This window comes from Myiozetetes cayanensis, unplaced genomic scaffold (assembly GCF_022539395.1).
Source record: "Myiozetetes cayanensis isolate MyiCay16 unplaced genomic scaffold, myiCay2020 scf33, whole genome shotgun sequence".
In the NCBI taxonomy this organism is placed as follows: Eukaryota; Metazoa; Chordata; class Aves; order Passeriformes; family Tyrannidae; genus Myiozetetes; species Myiozetetes cayanensis.
The window spans coordinates 3,189,896-3,216,533 of NW_026087555.1; the positions used below are offsets into that span (position 1 = coordinate 3,189,896).

Below are 26,638 nucleotides of genomic sequence, written 5' to 3' on the forward strand. Positions count from 1 at the left end.
GCTTTGCTTTCTACCTTAAGATAGTTCTCTCTCATTAGGATGTGTGATGTAGAAAAATTGGTTTGGGAGGTAAAATATGGCATCATGCTTGAAGTGGGAAAACAGCTGGGTTTATTTTGATGTTTGCTTTTAGGTTTTACCTCTTAAATTTACTCGGCTGTTTTCTGGTTTTTAATCAGGCTCCATTGCCGAAATTGTTATAATGGACTTGATGCATGGATCCTGTAATGGAAGAGAGGGGTGGGGGTTTCCAGAGTGGGCTGTTTAGAGCTGGTTAAACTTTGATCTCATAAAATACCTGAAGGTCCATTCATCGAAAGGGAAACTTAGCTTTTAAATACTTGCATTTTTAGACTTAACTGAAGTGCGTGGTTTTTTTTTTTTCATTAGTGACTTGGTCAGCTGTTGAGTCTCATCACTAGGACTCAGCATTTCAAACTACAGGTTTTAATTATGGCTGTGTATGGTGCATAAATATTTTGGAGTCTGGATTTCGTTATTGGGAGGCTGCATATGCTCTTACTAACTGGCAGCATCTGATTCAAATGTAACTTTGAGACCCTAGAAAAAAAATTAGGACAAAAAGGCAGATAATCAGTTCTACAAAGGTTTCTTTGTATTCTGCTGGTTAGAGAACCTTTGTGTAAGGGAGAATCTGCTCCATATCCGCTAATAGCTGACTCCAGCAGCTGCTGGTGGTGAGAGCTAGTGGAACTGCAACAAACTTTTCTGTAATCATATACAAAGCAAATAAGATACCAACTTAAATGGAAAGTAATGTAACTTACAGTCAGATATGTTCATTAATGATGTTTTACTTTTGAGTACAGTTTATAATTTTTTGCAAAGCTTTTTTTTTTTTTTATATTGGACAGTCACTGAGATGTAAAAATTGTGAAAGGGATAATGTTTTTTAACAATATGACGCAAAATCCAATTTCCAGTTCTGAAGACATGCTTAAGACTTTGAATGACACATAGAGTTGTAGTGTTTTGTTAATGTTTTTATTTACAAAAGTGTAATAGTCAAACCAATATTTTTTTCCTGGTGATGCTTCTAGCCAGAACAACTGAGATCAGATTTGAGTTGCTTTAACTGCTTAGTTTTGCTTACCTTCTACTAAGTAGTAAAAGCAGATTTAAATTAATCTATGATCTTACTAGACGTCCACTTTGTAAACTAATCAGGTTGTTCATAAGCAGGTATCTTTGCTAATTTTGAGTCTCTGGGGCCTCATGTTTCAAATTCCTCTTCTCTGGAGCTCAGCAGCTACTGGCAGATACTTTAGAAGGTTTAACGTACCAGCGTTATATGGCAGGTATTACAATAACAGAAGGATTGGAATGACAAGAAAAGGGAGATGCTAAATAGTGGCTTGAATTTTTATTTCTGGGATTTTAATTGTTTTCACTTTCAGTCCCAACAGTTTGATGTCCCAAAAGTGACACATAAGTAGAAGGTTGTAGATGCAGTGGGAGTGAAAAAGTGTAGCAAAGATGTACGCCTCTTATGTTAGCACTATGTCCCTTCAATGATTTGTGATGTTCTCTTAAGCTTTGACCTTTACTTTTATCCTAAATCTTAAATGGAAAGGTCTTGACATTTATTTTTTTTTAAATTATTTAATTAAATATTCTTTTGAAAGAAATTAATTATCACATTACTGTGATTTTAATCAGCAGCAAATTCTGTCTTTTCATCTTCGGAATTGTATTGTAGCAATTTGGGAGCTGATCACTGTATGAAAAACAGTAACGGCAGTTGAATCTTTTCCCTGTTATCTGCGGGTCAGTTTTCCCAGTGTCCACTAGATGTCATTGTTGTCCTTAATTATCAGTTTGATTTTGCACTTTTATCTACTCTTCCAATAACTAAATGATTTTCCTTTTTGTAATAATGTTTAGTACAGTATTATGCATATAATTCCCTAACTTAAGTTTCTTATGCAGTGGTAAACTTCCACTCGTGAGGGTATATCTGTTATTAACATATTAAAGATCTACAGAAACAATAAAATGCCTAACAATTGTATTATTTTTCTTCAGTTTCTCAGGCAATATTTCTTTAGCTTTTTTCTTGCTAGAAATGGGATTCTGTACATAATATAGTCGGTTAAAAATAGCACTTCTAAGTGAAACAAATTACTAGTATTTTTTATAGTGCGACCATAATACGAGAGAGTAATTCTTATGTATATCACATGCTCATGTGCTTTTTTACTTCAAAACTGAGAAGAAAATATGGTCATGCTTCTTTGTCACCACCTTGACATTACTTGTTCATATGAATTTTAATATTTCCTTAACTGCTTGATACTCAGAATGTGTTTTTTAAATTTTCCTTCAATCCTGAAAATTTCTCTTTTCTTCAGCTTCTCTGACACATAGGCAGGTTATTAAAGCAGTATGAGCTGTAATGAGCTCTTTAGAGAAATCTGCTTAATGATACCATGATTCCATTGGCTTCAGGACTGATTAACTGGGTGGAAAATCAGGCTAAACTATTTTATATTTTTCTGTGGATGTTTGTCCAACTCATAGTGTCTAATGAGTATGTTTTCTTTCCTAATGGTCTGATTTTCAACACAATGCTATATGCTGTTAGGCTAAATTTTGTCGCAAATGTATAATTAGCTTTAGTTTGTGTTCTGGTGTGTAGATGTGCCTTTTTTGGAACCTAAAATGAAATTATTTTCTCAATAAAATGGTTCTTTCCCCTCTGAGAAACAAGTTGTTTGTACCTCATTGTATGGGTGAGAACAGCCATCATTCCCTTACTCAGCTGGAGCAACTGAAGTTAAGATGTGTGCAGTCAGCCTTCTCCTCTGACCTAAGTGCCTTTTTATCACAGCTGTCAAGCTTGGAGAGCAAGGAGTTTCTTATTTCCAGTCGTGGAGTTCTCCCACATAATGTTTCAAACAAGTCTGGATGGACAAGACAGTCTATAGAGACATTTTTGGAACAGAATCCAGACTCTTCACTGTGTGATTTAAGTTATTATACTTTCTCATGATATGAAAGTAACCCACTGCAAAGGATGTGAGTGAAATACTGGCTGCAAGAGGTGTCTGGTCTCTTCAAGTGATGCTCACCTGCTTGTTGCTTTTGACATTTAGGTCTTCAGCAGTTCACTTTGCCACAAAAAGATTAGGTGTTGTGATGCTTAGTGCAGGCAGGGTTTCAGGTTGTAGTCTATATTCGTATGTACATTCATCTTGTAGTTTCAGTGGCTTCTGCTGTCACCCTATAATGTAGGGTCTTTACACAGCAAAGCAAGATACCTGTAAACTCTTGTATCGGTTATTTCTACAGCTCTGGATAAAAAATACACTCTGGGAAGGTGTGGATCAGACTTCCTGAAATTAGTTTATTCTCATATTGGTTCACATCTGAGAAGCACTGGGGTTTAATCCCAAAATTAAAGCTGCCTTAAGAGGTACGGTCCCTCCTGAAAGAGCCAGTCTTCTATTCTGCTGTGCCCTATAGAGGACTCAGCAGCAGAATGTGCCATACATGTCTCAGCTGTAACTAGGTGAGATGTAACTAGATAGGGATAATTTCTTTTCCATCCCAGGAGGAGTTAGTTCTCACAGCACACTTTTTGGGCTTTCTCCTGGTTTTTGATTTGAAGTGGGACATCTTTTTTATTTAATTGGTCGTAGTTGAAAGAAACTGGCAAGCTTTGTGATAGGAACAAACCATTACTAGTGCCTGACATTGCTGTGTGTACTTTCCTTTTCAAAGTGTTTCAAGGTAGTAATCATCCACTTGACAGATTAGACATATTAATGTTCAGGCCTAATGGGAAGTGATCAGAAATACCCCACTGAAGAGGAGGGAGCCAGGAGGCCTCTGACCATGAATGTGTGCTGTTTTTATGCAGTAAAGCAAATTTGAAACCAGATAAGGTGGCTTTGTGTTACCAAGGTAGGCAAGGTCTTTGCTCTTTTATTTTTCAGAAGCCGTTCCATCTGAAACAGTGCTGCTGGAACAGGGTAACTCCCCTGGCTGACAACCTTTATAGGTGTGCAGTGCTCCATCACTAGGCAGGAATGGATAGCCCTTATGTAGGGAAAAGACATATTGTCACTTGAGGCCCCATGGAGCAGACTCTGCATCAAAGGATGATACCAAGTGTTAAACATTGCTTTGCAACAGGCCTACTTGAATTCTGGCCCTCTGTGCTTTCCTCCTGGAATAAAAGCCTACTTAACCTTTTCAACAAGAGTCTGTTCTGAAGATGACTTTGAAGACTCAGGTGAAAGCCCTGTTATCATAATACACGTTTTCTGGCAATGGTATGAGGCCTTTGGTTTTTTTTGATTGTTTTTTTTCTTTGGGTTTTTTCCTGGTTTGCTTTGTTTGGGTGTTTTTTTTTTCGTTTGTTGGGGTTTTTTGTTGGATTGCTGTCTGGTTTGTTTTCAATTTGTTTTGATCTTACTTAATGTTTTGTGACCAGGTGCAGGCACAGTAGCCTTCTTGGTGGCCCAGCCCTGTGGCCAAGCACCACGGACAGGGCTCCTTCTTCACTGTTTTGAGAGATTCTGCACTACAGTGGGGAATTATCAATTGGAGGAATGCCCACACTGGGGAGCTTTTCCAAGGGGTAGTTAAGGACATGTGACCCTACTTTAATCTCTTTACCTTACAACGTCCTATGATTGTAGTGAGGAGGCTGGACTTTTCTAAACATTTTCTGAAACTCAGCAGCTAGCAATCTCAACCTGTTTTCCGTATGTAAATTGTCATAGGACTGTTGTAAGGTAATGAATCACGAAAATGTATTCTTTTGAGTTTCTAATCAAACATCTCTAAGGTGCATTTTCAATTGCTTTCCATTGAAGATGAGTACTGAGTTGTTAATCCTTTAGATTCTTGACTAGGCTTCAAGTACTTTGATTAGAAACCATTCCTCTATGTTCTTTCTTCCATGTAAGAAAAGAGGCATTTCTGACCCCTCATTATTCCTTGAGTTCAGAATGTCAATTAAAAATACTCGGTCTGCTTTCTGCAAGCTACACTTGATGCTAAGAAAAGACCAAGTAAACTTTAGTTTTATAGAATTTCAAACTATAGTCTTTCTAGTCTGTCTCGGATACTCTGTAGATGAGGTCATACATCCTCTTGTTCCTTGTTATCTTGCTATTATGGTGGTTGAGTATAGATTTAGTTCATCAGGATGCAGACAGTACTTGTTCCTTACATCTAAAATTTACTGGTACTGGAAACCTGCAAAGCAGGGGATTAGAATGATCGACTGGTATTTGTTAGTTATTTAGCCTTGTGATTGATGTTAAAGGTAGGAATCAAGTTTAGGAAGCAGGGTTATTTCCAATTAATGCAGTTGGCACTTCATAAATGTTTCTACTTTCCAGCAGAGGATATTTTGTGAGTCACCAACTGGGATGTTCACATAAACTCATCTCTACAAAAGGAAGGAAAATTTAATGACATGACATCACTGTTCCATGCCAATGTCATCACACTCTAGATAATATGACCTTTTCATCATTCCTGTGCTTATGAAAATCAGCTAATATATTCTTCAAACTGTGGAAATGATGAACAAGATTACAATTTTCCTACCCTTTTATGCTTTTGAATGGTAGTACATTAGAACAGAGCTGACTGTGCAATCATGAGAAATGCACTTACTGAAATAGCCTTTTATGCATGGGAGCGGGGGGGTGTGTGTGTACAAACAGGGAGATCCACATTAGATCTAGAAGAATTTTGAAGTATGGAAGATTATTTTGGTCCACGTATCATAAAATTGTTAAAGCATTTTTATCTTACTTTGTTATGAAATGGTATTTTAAGAGAAATAAATATATCTTCTGTTGGATCTTAGAGGAAAACTAGAAATTTGGTTTATGCTGTGGTACGTGTTGCATGGAGGAAGATGCTTTTTCTCATATTTTGTATCTCAGCATTCAAAAACAAATCTATTAAGGAACCTTTTCTTGCCACAGAAGGGCTCAATTAGGCAAGGGTACCTTAGAGAGGCCCTGTGTTTTTAATAGCCAGTCTGACTTTACTTTCTGAAGCAGGGGAAAAGCCATGTGACACAAAGTGGCAACAGCTCTATGGAAGGCAGGAACTTGATGAAGTACAGAGCTTTCCTTGAGGGAACTCAAGTATATGGAGACTAGAAACTGGTCAAAGCAGTAAATGTTACATATGTGTGAAAGCCTTACCGGGAATTGTAACCTTTTTCATGATTATTTGATCTAAGTTTCACCATGGGAAAGAAATTGGGAAAAAGGATATGATTTTTTCATGTGAAAGTGAAAGAGCTTTTCTTTCCACTGTCTACTAAAGGCAATATAACTTATTAATCAATTATTCACATTAGGCTCTGGAATCATGAAAACATAGAATGGTTTGGGTTGGAAGGGACCTCTAGTTCCAACCCCCCTGCCATGGGCAGGGACACCTTCCACAGGATCAGATTGCTCAGAGCCCCATCCAACTTGGCCTTGAACACTTCAGGGATGTGGCATTCACAGCTTCCCTGGGCAACCTGTGCCAAGGCCTCACCATCCTCACAGTAAAGGGTTTATTCCTAATATCTAATCTAAACCTTGGTCTAAAGCCATTCCTCCTTGTCCTGTCAATACAGGCCCTTGTAAAATGTCTCTCTCTCTCTTTCTTGTAGGCTCCCCTCAGGTACTGGAAGGCCACAATTAGGTCACCCCTAAGCCTTCTCTTCCTGTAGAAAGTGCTTGATTACGTGGTAGGAGGATCTGGAGATGTTTCCTGAAAAGCTTGTTTGTTAAATATTTTACTTCTGTAAAAATCTTTCTGGTACCAGCGGCTTAAAAATTCAGGTTTTTAAAAACATATGCTATCAATGCAGGTAAGCTGTCCTCCCAAATGATGGGGAATTTTTCATTGGCCTTAATGCAGGCTTTCACTAGTGTATTGTAATTAAAATGCTCTAAACAAATTCCAGTCCTTTGGTGGGCCTGAGCAGGTTGCAAATAGTTCTCTGTTTAGGTTTCTCTGTGAGAGGGAAAGAGCTGGGTGCTTGAACTTTTTATATTAGTGTGTTTTTTAAAAAGCAGGGAGAGAACTGTGGTCTTAGAGCAGATATAGAATAGTATAGGAAATCCACTGCAGATTTAGGTGAGCATATTCTCCAGCTCTCTTTTGAAGTACGTAGGATAATACTACTTGTCTTATTAGTCGTCTGTTAGAAAGGTGATTTGTTTGTAGTCTGTGCAGATTATCTCTGCTATTGAACCAGTATCCCAAGTTAAAGTCCACATTGGGTTGTGTCCAGTTTATACCTGACCGAAACTTGTAACTGTGTTCTTCATTTTGGTGCCAAATTATAATCACTTGACATTTTTGTTCAATTGAATTAGTTCTGTCTAGAATTGCCTGGTTTGCCCCAGTGTAATTTACATAAAAACTCCCCAGAAAAACCACCATACACAATTAAGTTCCTTCCTGTTAAGAACAGTCCTTAAAACCTGTTGTTCCTATTTGTTCGTCAGTTTGCTATACTGACTCAGCTTTTCTTGGTAACATTTTTCAGAAAAGCTATTGGTTAATAACCAAGCACCAATAGTGCTTATTGATTAAACAGCTGTTGGAGATTTAATATACTGTGTATACTTCTGTGTTGTTCACCAAATTTATTGCTTTCTGGAATCCATATTTCCTTGTTGTTTATCTCTGTGATTGTCTCCTGTGGTACAGACTTCACAGATGGTTTCAGTAGGCTTTTCAATCTTTGTAGTATCTCCGTAATACCCGAAATAGTGAAATAGAGCCATGAAAGATTGCTGATTTGCCATGATAGTTTCTTACTTTTTTTTTATATCCCTGAAGGATTTGTTCAGGGAAAACTTGAATAGTGGAGATCGCTCTACTAATAGACTAGCCCCTGTACCATTCCTAATTAGTAAAAAATGAAGAATCTCTTCTCCATATGAAGATTTTGTCGTGGATGGTCAAGGGAGTACTTGTATGCGTTAATAAAAGTTCTGTAAAGACTAGGGCATGTCATTTGTCCTCTGCACATGCTGTCAGTGGCATGGCCATGCTGCTGACCTACAAAAATTCTAGCTAGAGCTAGTCCTCTTTTTTTCTAATTTTATTTTTAACTCCCCCATCTTCTGCAGCTGATTTACACACGCGTACCCACATGGTGCTTCTGGGTTTTGTGAAAGCATTTTATGTAGCCTTCAACCCCTAGTACTACATATAACAGCTCCTTGTTTCTTTTAAACCATGGCCTTTTCTGTTTAATGCCTGGATAGAGCGGAGATACTGATCTGTGTCTCTTTGATAGCATTACCAAATTTTTTGAGCTCCTAGAGAGATCAGTCAAATGTCTATGTTCTTCAGCTCCTAGGAATTGATCCAAATATGTGTACTTATGCACAATAGATCATATATATTTTAAACAGTAGCCCCCACGCCCTTCACTCCCTGAAATTCAAGTTGTAATCAAACTTGTGTGTTATCAAACTTGTGTCAGGCTGAGGGAGGGAAAGCATGTTTTTCTTTTACATGCTCAAATGTAGTGAAAATCCCTGTGGACAGTTGTGTTTACAAGGGTAATTGTCTGCATTCAATTGTGGGTTATAAAAGTGCTTGCTTGAATAAATACACGGAGCTATCAGATAGAACAACCAATAGTTCGTTGGACTAATTGACCTTGTCAGTAGAATAGAAACACTTGCAAATAAAATTCCTGTTGCCAGCAAAGTTGCAACTGAAAACTCCTGAAGAAACTGTGTATATCCTCTAACTATCTTGGAATGCAATGATTCAAGCGGCAGACTTGTGGTGGGAGGGAGCAGGAGGGGAGAACCATTAACTAAGAAAAGTTGTATGTCCCAGCATTTTTCAGTGCTCTCTTTTTGCAGCGTGAGGCTGTATGCATTCCTAAAATACTTGTGTAGTTCACTTTCCATTTTCAGAGTTATGTTTTCTACCAATTGTTATTACTTCTCCCATACCTCAGTTCCCCTTGTATTGTTTGTTTTGCTGGTCTGCTTTTATTATAATGTAGCCTTTTCAGAAAAGGCAAAGATCTTTGGCGAGTAACCACAGCATGTTGTAATGAGGGTGGAGTATGTTTGTCATTCTACAGCAATGGTTGACTTACATGAATGCCAGTGTCTATAACCACACATGCTGTGGCAGTTTATCTTTTTGAATATATTTGAATTGCATAACAGTGGAAAAGAATTACAGTAAATATCAGAATATCTAGTCTTCCAATCACAAGCACGATGGAACCGTTTTTTAACTTTACCAGTGATGAGTCATATGTCTTCTCATTAAAAAAAGGAAAATATTTCACTCCAGAAATAAGTCTTCACAAATGAATTAGTCATATATCAGACATTTCCTTTTAAAAGTTTGGGTAATGTCACACAGGTTGAAGTAGTAGTAAAAAAAAAGCAACAGTGAAAGATACAACTGGCTTCACTGTGTACTATAAAAACATGGTTTTTATTTTGGTTAGAAAACAAAACAGGAAAAATGGCATTTGGAAAATAAAGTCTGAAAAACGGTCTCATTAGCTGCTAAATAAACTTCAGGGATGAAGGTTTAAAACAAACGACCAAAATTTGTAAAAGGGAGGGGGGGAATAGTGTATTTCACCTTAAGTAAGGGACAATGTGTAATAAGGGATTTTGTGGTTTTACAGCTCAGTGCATGTGTTTGAAAGCTGTTCTCTCAGCAACGTGGGTGGCAGGTTATGCTACCATATAATGTATTGTAGTTGGCTCTCCACACTTGTCACAAGGGTTAGTGTTCAACCATTCGGAAAATTTTCCCATTGTTCTATCATGTGAACCAAAGCTAGTGTTGAATTCCCAATAACCTTCTGCAGGAAAAAGAGGTTTAATTAGAAGGTTTGAAATTTGATTACTTCTGTTATTGTCTTAATGTACTTCTCTCTAATTTAGGTGCTTATCTGCAAATGCAATCAATTTTTGCTCAGAAAGTTGAAAAACAAACTTAACTCTGCACTGCAGTTGCTTCAACACTTTAAAAAGAAAACTTGTATACTCAATTCTGTCTTTCTTCAGCATTAACACTCTATTTCCATCTTAAACATGTTTGCTTTAGATGGATCATAGCTTTTGGCAGCTACTGCATTTTTAGCAAATAATACTGTTTCTAGTAAGAGTTGCAAAAAAAAACAACTTTGTGTGAGGTCCTTGTAAACTGAACCTTGGGAACGTTATGTTATTTCTGTATTTTGCCTTCTTTTGTACTTCTTCTCTATCTGTGTCATGGTTATAAATTACATCGTTTGAACTAGGGAATTAAAAACATTTTATTTTGTAATTCCCGTAATTTAAAAAAGATAATGTTTGGTTTATGTATATTTTTTTTTCTTTTTACCTGCTATTTCGGAGGCTGGCATGCAGAGAAATAAGCAATTATGGTATTGAAATTCCATTGTGCCAGCACCTCCAGGGCATAATCCAAAAAAACCCAGAAAAATCGTCTGCTGGGTTGTATGCAGTGTGCTTGTGTGAACATCAGTGTCTGCTGTTCACACATCGTTTTTTACTGGAAGTTCCTGTTGGAATAAAGGTTCTGTGTTTGGAGAGTGCATTGGGATATTTGTTGGTCAATGGTTTTTCATAGGTTGTAGGGATTTCTAATTATAGTTTGCCAATGTAGGCTCACTAGAGAGTTCTTGCAGATAATCATTAATGCTTCAGAAGTAACAGAAGCAAGCAGGGGTTTGGCAACATAAAAACTGTATCAAGAAAGAGCTTCATGTGCTTCATTTAATCATTCTCTTGAAGACTGAACATGGAAGTGAGGAATGAGGTGGATGGGTGGAGGAGGAGATGACAACATGACAGAAGACTCATATACACTTCTCTACTTCAGTATTTAACCCCTTCCTTTCTTTTCCCTCCCTTTTTTAATGCGCGTGGTATCTAGTTGACATTTAAAAACAGTACAAGTGCATCCAGAGTTGCAGCTTCTACTGAGTTTCCATGTTCATGCTCATCTGGAATGTCTTCCTGGTGCTCAGTCAGATGTCCTTCCTCAGTTCATCAGAATTCATTTTAACTGTAGTTCACAAATGTGTAATGCTGTTTGCTTGCAAACTGTAGCACATAGCAACATCTGTTTTATCATTTGTGCTTAATCGAGAGAGCATTTGGGCGTATTGTTGGAGACCCTGGTAGGCAAACTGTTTAATGCAGGTATAGGGGATTGCAGTTTCCAGTCTTTTACTGAATACATAAAAGTTAAGAGAAAAGGAAATGATTTGAAAGCAGATTGTAAAGTTCAAACTAGGTAAAGTGTCACAGTTTGCCTTGATACACAAGATGATTATTTATTTATCCAACTGAATAAACACTGCTAAAGTCCTTTTACTATTATAATTGACAGTGATAAATTATGTCCGTGTATGCTTACCCGTATGGAAAGTATGCTTTTGGTTATCTATGTAAAAAAAATATTACAGACTGACTTCACCTGTGTGGTTGTTTTGGTTCCTGCCCCCCTTGACTGTGGTTAAAATCATGTCATATGACCACAGAACTATAAACATGTGTGTCTTTTCCTTCAGAGGAGTAACTGCAAAAGTGCATGTCTTTCCTTTTTAGTGTTACCAGTACGGTAATAGGTTGGTTCTTAGGTATAGGTTATCTTAATTTACTTTTCAGATCAAAGCATAATGGTTTGCCGCCCAGGTGTGGTCTTCTATGGTAGACAGCAAATTACTTAAGAGTTTATAATAATTTTTTAAAACTTGTTATGAACAAATGTGCCACAATCCATTGCAGAAATTAAACCAACAGGTTGTTTAGGCGCAGAATTAGGTTTTTTTTTGATAACTGACAAGGGCAAAGCCTGCACTTTGAATTTCCTTACAGTATGAATTATTGTGACAACATCATGCACCTCTTAATTTTTCTTGCTTGTAAAGATTTGAAGGAAAGCTTCTGGTAGCAATTTTAAGTGTGTGTGTCCCAGGGAGAAATTCATGTGTGGATTGTCAGTTAAGTTTTTTTCTTGGATGCTTGAAGAGATTCCTGGTCACATAAGGCTTGAAGGTTGGAGCTAGGAAAAAAACAAAGTTTTTGTTGTCTTTGTTTTCCTGCGGTACCATTTACTGGCTTTTGGGGAAGTATGTGGGGAAGGAATGATGAGTATTCCATGAGGACTCTGGACATCTGACTTTACAGTTACTTATCAGAGCAAAAAGGTAGTACCATTGAAAAACTGTCTGGAACAAGGGACTCTTCTTTAATCTCTAGGGAGCAGCATGTTAGAAAGGAAGTCTTGGAGAAGTGCAGCAGACCTACCTGTATTTGAAAGGGAAATTATATTTTTCTGTAGTAAAGGACCCTACGTACTCCATGGAAATAGGTAAACAGCTCTTTATTTAACAATCTCTTCTTCTCTCTTACCACATTCTGCAACCATTCTCTTTTCCCATTCTAGAAGTTCCCCAGACCTGAGAGATCCAAAAATATTTCCTTGGATTTTGGATCCTATGTGTCAAAACACCATGGGAGTCCAATACTGAACACCAGCATTTGCCTTGAAAGATTTAAAGCAGAGTTGTTGTCAAAGCTGACAGTAAGATGTTGCTCACTCAGTCGTGTTTTTCTCTTTCTGGAGAGGTTGCTAGCCAGTGGGAGACTCCTTGCAGTGGCCTTTAGGCTATTTTTCCCCACATGCTGAAACAGGATTGGGAGGATAAAGTCAGTGAATTATAAACAATCACCTTTGATTTACCTGATTGCCTTCATAGACTTAGTTGCGGAGAGTAATCCCTAGAGGAAGCACTAGATAATTTCAGACATGGAGAGGTGCTAAGGACGTGCAGAAAGGTCACATCAAAGACTGATTCTGATTCCTCTGGGTGCTAGCAAAGAGAAAAGGCAGCAGGTGATGTTGAATTTGTGTTAAGTGTAAAAGATATAAAAGCAATGGGAATTTTCTAGGATATCTAAGAATGAAAAGTTTTGTGCTGTCATCTCAACTAGTGCTGGTCAGCTGGCACACTACACCTTGTTTCCTGTTTCATTTAAACAACTTGAAGGCACCAGCAGCTGGAAACATCCTGTGACTATGTTAACATCTAGCAGTGGGGTGGAGGGAGGAAGTGGTCCCAATTTAAAAGAAATTTTAATAGATAAAGAATATCAGTCCACCACTTATTATTTTTTATATGTGTGGCTTTCATGTTGTAATATCTTTACTTGCATCAGTACAAATTCAGTCAGATTTGACTATTCATAGTATGTTTTGCCTTGTGGCAAAGTTATCAGGCAATGCTACTCATTAAGATTTAAAAAACCCCCACAAAACGTATTCAGAAAATGCACGGGATGTACCATGCTTTATCAGGTCAGCACCAAAAGAAACAACTGAAAATTTCCATAAATTCATAGACATAAAATAAAGGAACAAATGTATTTTATGTAGGTATACAAGGGGCTTTTATAATTACAATCAACCCCCTTTTTTTTTTTTTTTTTTTTATTCCTGAAGCCCAGCATTGTAATGGAAAGCTGAGATTGTTTACAGTGTCATTAGGAAAGCAGTTACAGAAAGTGAGTTACAGAAAATTCTGTTCATGTGGTAAGTTAAAACGATTCCTTGATCAGAAGAAAATGCCACTTGGCAAGTGGTAGGTGTCTAGAACAAACACAGGGTTCTTGAGTAAGAGATTCAGTTGCTTCAGAGCTCTCATCCTGACAGTGCTTTCTAGAGTGAAGTCTTGGTCCCTTGATTGCTGCAGTGTTATTTTGGTCAGGGATCATGTGTCTGCGTGTAGCTTTGATGAGAACACTGCCAAACAGAGTATAAATTCAACTCTTTGCAAATTTTTTTTTTTTTTTTTTTTTTTAAGGAGATGGGGAGAGATTGAATGTGGTGTTATGCTGTTCCTTATCTCAAGTAGTATGTGGAAATGTTTCTATAGATATGAAGTATAGTTTATTTCTTTCTGAGGGCTGTTCTCTGTCTTAAATCTGTCATAAGATAACTGAGATCATGTGTTTGAATCAGAAAAACCTTTCCCAGGATTTTTCCATTTTCTGCGCAAACACACAGGAGAGAGTGGAATGAGAATAATAATGTAGCATGTGTGTCTGGCTTCAGGGCCTGTGCTCTCTAGCTGCCTTCATCCAATTCCTAAACTAGGTTTATCTAACAGTCTTATTTTATTTCAGAATGAATTCTGGAGTGTTTTGTGTCTCATGTTAAAAGAATGTTAACAAATACAGTTTTTATTGAGGCTTTTTATGAATGCTGTTCTCAGTCACAGTCTTTGAGTGAGCCATAAGAGCCTAGCCCCTAATACTTATTATGCTCCTTTTCTAATTATTATTTTTCCCCTCTCTGTATCTGTCAGAGGTCAAATTCAACTGTGGCAATGAGGGATTTTTTTGATTATTTCTACTAGCAAATGCAGAAAATCCTAATTTGTTTCTCTTATGTTGAGGTTCATTTCTTACTTCTTAGGAAGATGATGTTATTGAGTAACATTACAAACATAAGGTTAAATCAAATCATATGTTTTGAAAACAGTTATAATTCCTTATCAGGAGAAGTGATTTAGGAAAATTTTGAAGTAGGCTTCCCTCTGTTTGAATAGGTCTCTGTTGTGATTGTGTTGGTCACCATGTTTAACTGAGAGGTTCTCATAAATCAGCTGTGGGTAAATCCAGCACTACTGGGGTAAGAACTTCTATTGTGGAATTATTAGTTTCTTCTTTTTCTTTATAACTTTATTTATTTATTTATTATAACATGTCATTTATTATTTATTTATTTATTATAACATGTCATGAGGAGACAAAGATTTACTTGCATAGCAAAAATAAATTAAGGAAAAGAGCATATCTATATATATTTACAGGACTTGTAGATATACAGTAAGTCTCATATATTTGTAATCCAATTCCATCACCTTGTTGCTGACTTCACTTTTCTAAGCAGTAAGATAGTATCTAGATTTAGGACATAGTAGGCCTGTTGGTAAGAAAGTTTTCCATTATGTTCTCATACTCTTTTTTTTTCCCCTCCCTCATGCTTCAGGAGCAAACTTAGAATGTAATTTAATTTTGGTTCTCATACAGTTTATCCTGAAAAGCTCATGTTCTTAGTCTGTAGAATGCAGCAGTAAGGCTATTCCACACTGCTGTTTATAGCAGAATTGCTGTTACAGTGCGATAGCCATTACCCCAACACTGTGTAGCACTATCTGAATACCTTTTTGAGCTGTACATTTTATGAGTGAATGGTGACTCAAGGAACCTTTGACTCCCAGAAAGAATTCAAGAAATAGAATTCATCTAGATTGAGAGAAGCAAAGTCCAGAGTCTGACCTTCACATTAAACAGTGAAACAAAGCCTTGCATTTTTTGGACATGCTTACATATCAATTTGTAGGAAAACATAAGCAAAAGGTAAAAACTGCTGCATTTTTTCCCACTACAGTAAAAAAAATTGTGGTTAGATGTAAAATTAAATGCTTCCATTGGGCAACAGTCCTGATTCCAGCTTTGCAAATTTATGGAAGTGTATTCTGGCTCTTATAAAACTACCCAGCTGAACCTCTGACAGATATATTTCTTCTCTTCTAAAGTTCATTCGTATGAAAATATATCCGCAGTGAGACATGTTTACGAATTTGGGATCTTTCTTAGATGAGACATTGCACTGCATTTTAAATTTGCACAAATAGTTTTCATAACAGTCTTTTGTGTTTGTTTCCGATGAGAAAATGTTCCTTGAGCTGAGCATTAGGTTCTGCTCTGGATCCTCTGGAATGTTACTCTGCATTTGCTTATTGAAGCCTGGCGTACTACAATGCACTTAAGTAATCTTATGCTTTATCAGGTTTTGCCCCACTCACCTTTACTGAGTATCCAGAGTCCTTATCCAGACACAAATGTTTTACTTGTTTGCATACTGTACTTCTGCAGGATTTGGGGATTATTTACATAGGTTTGGTGTCTTTAAATTCCTTGATTTTAGGAGAGGCAACCCCCTGTAATTCTCAGAAACAAGTCGCTCCTGTGAAAGCAGGAGAAATGCTTTCACTTAACCCAAGTTAACAACAACTTGTCCTCTTGCTGGTAAAGAATGAGTAGGATTTCTTTTTTTTATTATTTAGTAACACTCAGGTATAATTTGTTGCAGTCTTTTTCTAAAAATGGAAGTCACTCAGGAAATACAACTTTGTGTAACAGATAAAATGTTAGAGCCATGCAGCTTTGTGGGCCTGTTCTCTGGCAGAAGATCAGAAATCTAGTTTTTGTCAATGTGTAATAATAGCCCCTTTCAGTGAGGGGAATGCTTTTCTTTTGGTTTAGATGTACTTTCTTCCCCTCACCTATAAAGAGTGCTTGAGAGCTAGCAGCTGGCTGCTGTTACAACTACTGACTATTTTTTAAAATATCTTGATATTCCTGTTTTCTTACATGCATTCGTTTCCCCTATTAATTTTCTGTATTCTCTGGGATGCAAAGTGCGTGACATGAAATGTAGTCACTAGGTTATTGCCACTAAGTTGTTTGAGATGATGTGATAGAGGATTTACTCCGTGTGGCTAGTTTTCTGACACTTAAATCTTTAATATTCATTGCTTTTTTTTTTCAAATACTTTCTTTGTATAATTTAACTGTAGCTATGTCTAGACATATTTCCTGGATATGGCTAAACAATTTTGAAGGTAAATTGTGACTTTTTTTTTTCACACAAATACAATGTAATTTTGTTACATATATTAGAAGAAATGGGAACTAGAGACACTGGCAGTATAGTTTTCATCCAATTTGCAAACTTCAGCCCCTTTGTAAGATTAGTTATTTCCCAGGAATGTTTTCAGTCATTTGACTTCCATTTGCAATCATTTTGTGCAGTACATAATCCATTTGTAATGTTTGCATTGTTTCAGTTTGTACCCAGCGGTTCTAGTTTGAAAAAAAAAAAAATTGATAGCACCTTTACCTTTATGTTTTGCTGTCTTCTGGTTTCTAATATCTTCATTCCATGTGCTTAAAGGTCCTCTTGTGTAAAGCCATTGCCTAACAAGTAACTATTGTTAGGATTTTCTTTTAAAGCACGTTTCTCTGCTTACAGGAAGTTTTGTTTGTTCTGTCCTTCCTTGGAGAATTCTGTGGTGTTAAGACTCATAGAATCATTTAGATTGGAAAGGACCTCTAAGATCATTGAGTCCAATCTACTCTGTTACCTTTCATAAAAGGCAGCTGCCAATGTTGACACCTTGTCCTGTTCTTCAGTCAGCAGTTCCATTTGTAAGGCAAATTCACCTGAACTTCAGAATGTTTTTGTTTTTTTGGGTTTTTTTTTGGTTTTTTTGTGGTTTTGTTTGTTTGTTTGTTTTTGTTTTTTTTTGTTTTTTTTTAAATTTATTTTCAGACTTCTTAGCTGTAGCATGTTCAATGGTTGAACTGTATCTTGCATTTGTAGCTTGTTCAATCTGGTTTCTGTTCTCTGTGTATGACTGTCTGCTCTTCCACTACTAGTTTCCACTACCTCTCTTCAGTAGATGGTTGGAGTGCTCTTTCCCAAGAGCAACCCGACTCACCTGGAAATTGTAGGAGACTGTCTTTATTTTGGATGGGTGCTGCTTTGAAAAGGGGCTAAGGCTTTAACATCTTATTACAGGAAAATCTTAGGGCTTTTTGGTGCTTGGAGTGAGAGAACTCAAATTTATGACTAAGATAAAAATTTAAATGAAAGGGCTAGTAATGTGTCATCTTAAGTAATTTTAAGAATTTTGTGCCCTCTTTCCTTTTATGAATATCACATACTTAACCAGTTGGGGTTTTTTGATAGATCTGTCATTATTTTATATTTTGTGTATGACTAAAAGGTTTGAATGCAGAGGGTGCCATTTGCTGGAATGAATGTGGGAAGGTGTAGTGGCTTTTGTTTTGTTGCATTTGACAGTTGTTTTTTTTCCCCGCCTTCTGATCAGGTAAAAGTTACTGGGGGTTTTCCAAAGAACAAGTCCTCTGAATCACTACTGCCACGTTTATGCCATTATTTGCTCCATTTTTATAGTAGTTGATCCTTTAAACATATAATTGTTAGAGAATATTCTGGTTCTATTCTGTATCATCACACAGCATTCCAAAAATAACTTGTATCACTGGGTCATAATCTGCTAGATTCCTACTTCCCGGTTAGTAAATCTGTTAGTATTATGGTTACACAGATACCTTATGTACGTGGGGCCTCCTCCTTAGTTACTTGTTCATAAAATGAAAAACCATTGCAGTGAGATAAACTTTTATGATTTGATGTGCTTCCCAAAAGGTATAAAACATTTGTTTTCACTAAATGAGATATGCACTTCTTTCTAAATGCACGATGTGCAGTATAGGCTGCATATTTTATAGTAATTTTTTTTTGGGGGGGGGGAATGTTTGGTTGTTTTGTTTATTTTGGGGTGTGTTTTTTTTGTTGTTTTTGTTTTTAAATGTACTGTTTCTTTTTCACATCTGCATTTATAATACCATGAACTACTGATAATTTGAGTTATATAAAACCCTGGTTTAAAAAAAAAAAAATAAAAAAAACCCCTCATTCTTCTTTCAGAATGCTGGAATTTTGAAAAATTTAAAGACTTGCAGCAAACCATAGATTTTCTACCATTCGTTTTTAAGGCCAGACTGCCCAGATGCAGTCTGTTCCAGTATGTTTTCAACTTAAACAACTTAGGTACCAGAAATAAGCAAACTGAAGCAGAAAGTTTGTTTTGGGCTGTGTTACCTACTTTTTGATACTGTCAGCCAGGCCACCACTCCAGAGCATGAACTCAAAGAATTTTTTTGGTAGCTTTTTCATCTTCAGCATGCTATCTGCCAAGCCCAAGGGAAGGAACGGAGATTCACGTTGGAGCCAAATCCCTGTAGGTCTGAAGGATTTCCCCTGATACCAGGAGCCTTCTCAGAGCTTGCCAAGTGGAGCACTTGGAAGGTCTGTCATTCCTGTGGATTGTGCCAGCTGGGTAAGGAGATGAGGGTCCCCACAGGAGAATGCTAATGCACTTAGGGTAGATTTGCCTTCCCTTCCTTCACTCTAGACTGATCCATAAATGAATTATGAAACCCATTTTTCATTAAATCAGGGATCCAGAATTTCACAGATGTTATGACTGATTTCGTAAGAGTTGGAGACAATGTTCCTTCTGGAGCAGCAGGTTCCTGTTAAGATGGAATCTGTTTAGCTGAAATCAGACTGAACTTAGATGACTTCCTACTGTGGGTAGAAGGTTTGCTTTGGAGTTATAGGCCTTATTGCCATACTTGCAAGTGTGAAACTCCATTGTAGAGTTTTTTCATTGTCATTCTGTATTTGCTGATTTGATCACTGTGCTTTTCAAAGGGACAGGGTGAAGGGGTTTATGGTTTTTTCTTAAGTTCTAGTGGATAGGATGGTTGCCACTTAAGACATACACAGGATGGCAAATATTCTCTAATGAGTTTTAATTTATGGGTGTGTTCAGCATGAACTATTATGTAAAGATTCAAGTTACCTTGCCTAACAATAGAATTGTAAAGTTGTGGGAGTGGAAAGCAAACTGTCCAAGACTGTTTAACATTTTTGAACTTCTCTGAAACAATATATACATCTTGAGACATGTGTTTTGTAATGAATGTTGAGCTGCCTATGTATCGTCCCTCACAGAACATATTTTAAAAAAAGGTGTACATGGCACAACAAAAACTGAGAACCACTGAAAACAGAGTTACTTTCTTTCCAGAGAGTTTCTTAGCAAACAACCTGTGACAAATTCAAATTTTCTAGAATGAAGAGTCGTTCTCACCCCATTCTAGAGAATGAAGTATTCCAAGACCATTGTCTATTTTTTTCTTACCCTTTGCTTGTTAGTGGGTTTTTTGGGGGTTTTTGTTTGTTTGTTTTTGTTTTTGTTTTTTTCCACCCAGAACTAAGCAGACAATATTTTCTGAAATTAAAATTGAGCAAGGCAGTTGTGGCTAACAAATTCAGAGTAGCTGAGTATTTGACAAGCTGTTTCTTTGTCTCTGAGGCCACATGTACCTGATTGTGCAAGTGCTATGAGCAGCTGCAGAGGTGGGGGATGTGATGGGCAGGGTGGTGGTGCTTAAGTACCACGGACAGGGGCCCCTTTACATGTGCCCAGACCAACCCTGTATCAACAGGTGGGACTTCCAACAACGGGATTTCATCTGTTGGGAATTTTTTAATGTGGGCAGTTCAGCACAGCCTTGGCTCTTTTGCAGTCATCAGTACTTTGGAGTCTTCATCACTTGTTAGTTTTGAAAGAGCTGTTTTTCCTATGAATCCATGTAATAAAACTCCTGGTAGTCTACAGCATGTGCCATTTTCTCATGTGATATTTTCTCCATTTAACAGTGGGCTTATGTGCATATTTGCTCATCAGATACTCCCCATCATGTCCAAGACTCAGTTGCTCTCTTCCTATGTGTTCCTCATCTTCAGGAGATTTCAAGGACAAACTGAGAGCAATAATAATGCAAAAACTGACTTTCCTTGTTAATATCTTGTGGATTAAATTTCAATGCTGTGTTCTTCCTAAATTTATTCCTGTTATAGTATTGGAATTCTGTCTGAATCAGATATGTTTGTCTGGGAAGAGATTGCATTGTTTCAACAGCAGAATCAAATAAAATTGTTCCTTGCTTTTTGACTGTAATGGGGTAATTCTAATCAAGACACCTAAGGAATATCAAATTCTGAAGAACGTTAAAATAGACCAGTCAATGAAACCATTTCATGAGCTGCCTGGTGAATCACTTCTACCAAATGAAGTTTAGGCTATATCATACATAGCTCAGTTGGCATCATCTACTTACTTCAGAAACATGCCTGTTTCTCTACTCTATGAACCCACTGACGTCCTCCAACATGTGGTGTGCTGCTTATGTAATCCAAACATGCAATTTGGAAAGGCAGCATAGAAATATGTATTTGAGGGTTGTAGATGCTAATCCTTGACCTACTAAGGATTTGTTTTTCTAGCTTTACTGTTCTTCCTTTTCTAGATTTTCTTTTTAGCTTGGCTTGGGCATTTAGGTGTCTTTATTTTCATTGGATACAAGTTTCTAACACTTGGGCATTGATTAATTTTTACTGGTTTAATCTGGAGCAGAATAGTCTAAAGAAGGAGCTTCTGTAAAACTTTTTGCAAGGTCTTTTTGACCTTTCTGTTTTCAACCTTTTCTGTCTTACCAAAAGTTATTTCTTGCTCTATTTGAACATTGCACTAATATGTGATAAAAATTTTTAGTGTTTGCAGGTTTTGCTCTCTGATACCGCTTATTTGGCAACTAGTCTCTTGTCTGTCTAAATCTGTAGTTGAATCTTCCTGAGAGATGGACTGGGCCCTCTAGACTCTTCAGGAACTGCTTTTTGAAAGAATGGAAAACTTCTCCTGCCTAATGGGCTGAAGTTGGATTTCTTGACCATTTAAGGAGGTGGTTGATTAAGACCACAGAGCCACCTCCTTAGGTGGTCGTTGCTTCATTAGGGCAGAGGAGTGTGCTTTTCACAGTGGGTCCTTTGAGCGTGTTTCTGTGTTCCTTGTTAAGCTGCTAATGTGGTGTCCCTCCTTTGGCTCACTTGGAACTTGTGAAGTTGCTTTTGGACGTGCTTCATTTTTATTGCTGGAACTGGTGCATCACTGCTATTAACTGGTTCTCTTCCTTCCTAAGTGAAGTGATGGCTGAAGCCCAAGCTCTGCTACTTCGTGTGTTGACAGTTCCAATACTTGGAATTATGCAGAGGCCCTACTGCTTCTGAATCCTGGTAACTTTACGGTAGGGCATGGCAGCCTACTTTCTCCTTGCCAGTTGTGAGAACATATTCGGATAGCTGAAAAAAAACCAATGGCTAAACAGGGAAAAGCCTTTCTTGACATGGGAAGGTTTGTGTATTGATAACTACTTCATTTCTGAATATAGCATTTATTTTGTCTGGAACTCAGTTTTATAATCTGCTTGGAAGAATACATTATTTATTGAGAACACCTGCTTTGAGAAGCTTAGGGTTTTTTATGTAACTGTATTGTAAGAACTTAAATAGTGTAAGAACTTAATATTTCAAGAACTTAAATATGAGCTTAAATAGCTCATAGAAAGGCAAAACTGTATGTGTGAAGAAGAGTCTAGCCTCTACTTTTAATTTCATAGTTGGCTAAATCACTAAAACAAAAAGCATCTTGAACAGTTTAGGAGCAAAATAGAAGGAGTAAAATCAAATGCTGTTTGGTTTCATAGCCATTTGACTCAGAAGAACAGATGATAAAATGGACATTTGATAAGGTACCAACATCTCAGAATCTTGTTGTATCATGCTGAAGCTGTGATGGCAGCAATAATTCTCAGCTTTCTGTCCATGTGTGTGTGCAGAAAAGGATTTTTTCCCCAGAGGAAGCAAGCAGACAGCTTTTTCTTCATATACATATATATATATATATATATATTCTCCTGAAATCTGAGAGCCCTGTCTAGCATGCATCTGGGATGTATTTGTAATTACTCTGGAAATGAAACCACTTACAGTGTTTTTTTCTCTTTCTGTATCTTTACAAAAAATGTCTTCATTGGGCAGCAAAAATCATGCATTATTTCAAGGATGTTAGCCTACTGTAAATAAAGCAAAAAACTGTGTATAAGCCTAGCAGAAGTAGCATTTAGAGTTATGTGCCACTTTGAAGACACGACAGAATTTAAACAGAATATCACTGTGTATGGAGAAGAGGTCAGTATTCATTTTAAGTAGGATTAAGTACAATAAGAAAAGCCTTCTTTGGATAAATAACTCACCACCCTATAAAGAGGCCAGCAATTGCAGAAGAAGCTTCCTCTTAAAATCTCTTGTGTTCAGGCTGGGGAGGAGATTTCCACTGAGAACATTAATTTTTCTTTGGCTTTCAAAATAACGAGGATTGCTGGAGTTGGGAGTATATGTCCATAGGTAAAACTGTAGCATGCAGAGGAAAGGAAAAATAAGAAACCAACGGAGAGAAAGCAGGAGAAGAGCTAGAGTATAACAGCAGCAGAGGACAAGTGAGTGATTTTTCCATTTCAGCTTTTATCCCTTTGTTCTTTTATTTTGACTTTCATGCTCTTCTTGTTTACTAATTGTCACAAAATTTATAGTATTAGAAGCAAATTAAAAAAAGCCACAAAGCCTGGGCTTTTAGTACATTGTATGTGAGATTAGTCTAGAGCCTGCAGGAACTGTTCTGAGTTACTAATACTGAACTTGCATTGATTCATTCCTTTGTTTCCCTTTTTAAAAAAAAAACTTTTCTGGTAAAACACAGTAACAGAAAGAAACTTCCAATTTTTAATTTCATTCAGGTAATTAGTGATATAGGTGATTTTTAGAACTTCCCTGGAAGACAGTTAATTGTGAGGGATTCTTAATTACTTAAATGACCTACCAAGGAGGAAAAAATACAAGAGGAAACTTAATCTGATACTTGCTCATAATGGTCTGATGCTGTAGAGTTGGAGTGAAATGTGTGTGTTTGTACATTTATATGTATCTTATACTTTAAAAGAACAAGCTTGACAGTGAAGGCCACTGAAACTGCTTTGAGGTGTAGTGTTTACTATAGGTAGAGCTGCTAGTGCCACCTGTACTTAAGGTTGTGTGACCCTTTATATTTCAAGGCTTAACTCTTAGTTACTTTCTAACTTTTGCCAGAGTTCGGTTCAAACAGATTTTTCCATGCCAGATAGATATCTGCTTTGGGTTGAACTTTTTGAAAGTTTCAACCAAAACAGTTCTGTTCCAAGAATAAGGCCAGTGAAAAGTATGCTATTTTGTTTGTGTGAGAATATTCTGGTGTCCTTCTTTGATGCTCCAGTGCCCCCAAGCTCTGAAGCAAGGATTTGAAATTTGGCAATAGTTCAGCCTTTGTGTTGAGAATGTGTCTTTTGCCTCCCTGTAAAAATCCACCCAAATTTCCAGACCGGTTTACAAGGCTTTGAAAGATTGCCATTTGCATGGGCTTAATAGGAATTTCTTAAAACTTCACAGTAAGCTTCCTTTAGATTTTGTTCACACTGGGAATGCTCCAGGCAGGGTAGAGCTGCATATTTCATCCCACTTCTGCTAGGAATTTTAACAGCTGGATCTGGGTGCTGACACTGAACTGAGAGTGGGCAGCATTGTGTCTCTTATCACCACTGCCTATTCCCATGCCCTCTTCCTTTTCCCTGGTGATGGACCTGGGCCCTCTGGAAAAGAAACTGTCTCATTCATCTGGAAGAGCATGACAGATGTGGAGGAGAAGAATTTAAGACCCCGTGTGTGTGTGTGTATCTGGCAAAATATTACTTCCTTTTGTACTGGATGTTCAGATAACAGGAGTTAGGTTTTGTTGCATTTAAACTTCAGTTTAAATGTTGAGTGGGTATCAAGATTTTAACAAACTACATAGGCATCAACTTAATAAAAAAATACTCAAATGTCACAGGGCAGGAATGTTATTCAGAGGGCAGAAATCTAGAGCTCATTTTTTCAAACACTTAAGTCTAACTGATCTCTTGCATGTACTACATTGTAGTGCAACCTCCAACTTCCTCACAAGCGTCACGTTTTGTTCAACAGACAGCTATTTGATTGGAATGGGTAAAGGGGTTTATTCTGAGGATGAGTCCAGGATTTGTACAGTAAAGTATGTATATTCATCTGTTACAGAAGTTGATAAATGTAGAGTAAGTGAAGTCAAGATTTTTTTGGGGAAAAAAAAAAGGCTTTGTGGCTAAGACAGTTAAATGCTGCTTGATGAATTGTGTGCCATCTGTGCTTAGTTGTGGTATTTCTACGTGATGCACTCAAATAACTTCCTAGGTGGCTGCTCATACTATGTGTTCTAGTGGCTGGTTTGAGAACTCATGTCAGGTTGTGGAAATGCAGACACTTAGAACTGCAGGTAAAGTCAGTGGGAGCTAATCCCTCTGTAAAATCCTGTCTTTTACTGAGGACAGTAAAAACCAACTTGGTCTGGAGCCAGGGAACCTTTTAATCCAATCAGTTGCCAGTTTTATGGGTGAAAAAATTACTTGACCCATCTCTGTAGAGAGGTTCAGAAAGAAATTGGTTACCTTTGTTGCCTTTTTGAACTGAAAAATAACACACTATAAATAGAGCATATAACCCCCTCCCTTGATTAGGGATGAAACAAAGCATTGATAAGCATGTAATAAAAAATCCATGTAATAAGATTCAAGTATATTTTTACATTAGTGAAATTACCTTTGCAACTTTTAACTTTCCCATGCTTCCCTTTGTGAGCCTCATAATTCTTTTAAAATAAAAGATGTGATTTTTCTCTGTGAATTTAGTACTAGTTTAATAAAATATTAGTAGAATCCTCATCCTTCCTGTTTGCTGTGGTGGTGGAAAGCATACTTGCTCAGGCTGTTTACTGCTACCTCACCATGATGAATCTGCCCTTTGTAAAGTTCCTCAACATTACATCATTTTTTTATCACTTTGTAGAGCCATTACCTGAAGTTTCCTATTAAAAAAAAAAAAAAAAAAAAAAAAAGAGAGAGAGAGAGAAGAAAAGGGATTTGTAGGCTTTTTGAAAGGGACAGGTTACAACAAATAAGTTACTATGTGTTTGTGGAAGTGTCTAGCTCCCAGAGGGAAATGATTTGCTGCTAAGGTTTAGTGAATTTAATACTTTGGAAATTATTTGTTGGAGAGTCTGCAGCAGTGGAGAGTTTTGGGTTGGGGTTTTTTGTTTTCTGGTGGGTTTTTTTATAACTTTTTTTTAAGGAGGAGGTGGCAGAGATTTTTTTGGTTGGTTTCTTTTAGCTTAAAGTAATCATCAGATTTTTTTACTTGTTTCTTGGGTCATTCTCAGGGTGTTTGCTGCCTCTGAACCAGTAGCTCTTTTGAAAGCTTCAGCATAAACAAGGTATTTAACAGGATGTGTCATGTAGTATTTGCAGGAGAAAGATGGGAATTTTGAGCTGCTCAAAGCACATACATCTTCCTTAGAGGAACTCTGCTGCGAAGACCAACAGTCTTATTTGCTTAGCTGTGTGAAACCCACTTGCTTGTGGACAATTGTTTTGTGTCTTGTTTTTCTTCCCCCCCGCAAGACTTCTGCTTCCTTGTGTGCTCTTCCCATGTGTGTTTTGAGCTGTGCTTTGAAGTTGGGCAACTAGCTTGAAACAAAAGCTTTTACCACACTTCTGCATAGCATCTAGCTTGATTTCAGCAATCTGACATGTCAGTGATGTGGTTTAGAGTTAACAGAATGCTATTCTTTGCTGGCTTTTACATTGGTTTGTGTAGGATTAAAATTAAAAAAGAAAAAATAATTATATCACACTGGGTATGTTGTATAAGAACCACGTCAAAATGGGATTAGAATGCGATTTGTCCATTTGGCTGTGCAGCAATTACTAATTGACCAGGCATCTGTCTTGACACATGGGTGACATGAAGTTTATGAGGTATCTTATATTTTTTCCTCTGTCACCTTCCTTTTCCTCCTCCCCAGTCCTCTTAATAATCTAAGGAATTTCCAAAAACCCAGACTTTGTGTACATTTAGCTTCCTACATAAGTCATTCTAGTATATTTTAGTTCAGAGTGCCTAGATAAAA

General features: G+C 37.2%; 1 protein-coding gene across 6 annotated transcripts in view; it reads left to right on the top strand.

Moving 5' to 3' along the window:
• The window catches only part of ANAPC10 (anaphase promoting complex subunit 10), a 50,019-nt gene that overhangs the window by 9,810 nt on the left and 13,571 nt on the right, over positions 1–26,638 (top strand). The window lies entirely within an intron of this gene.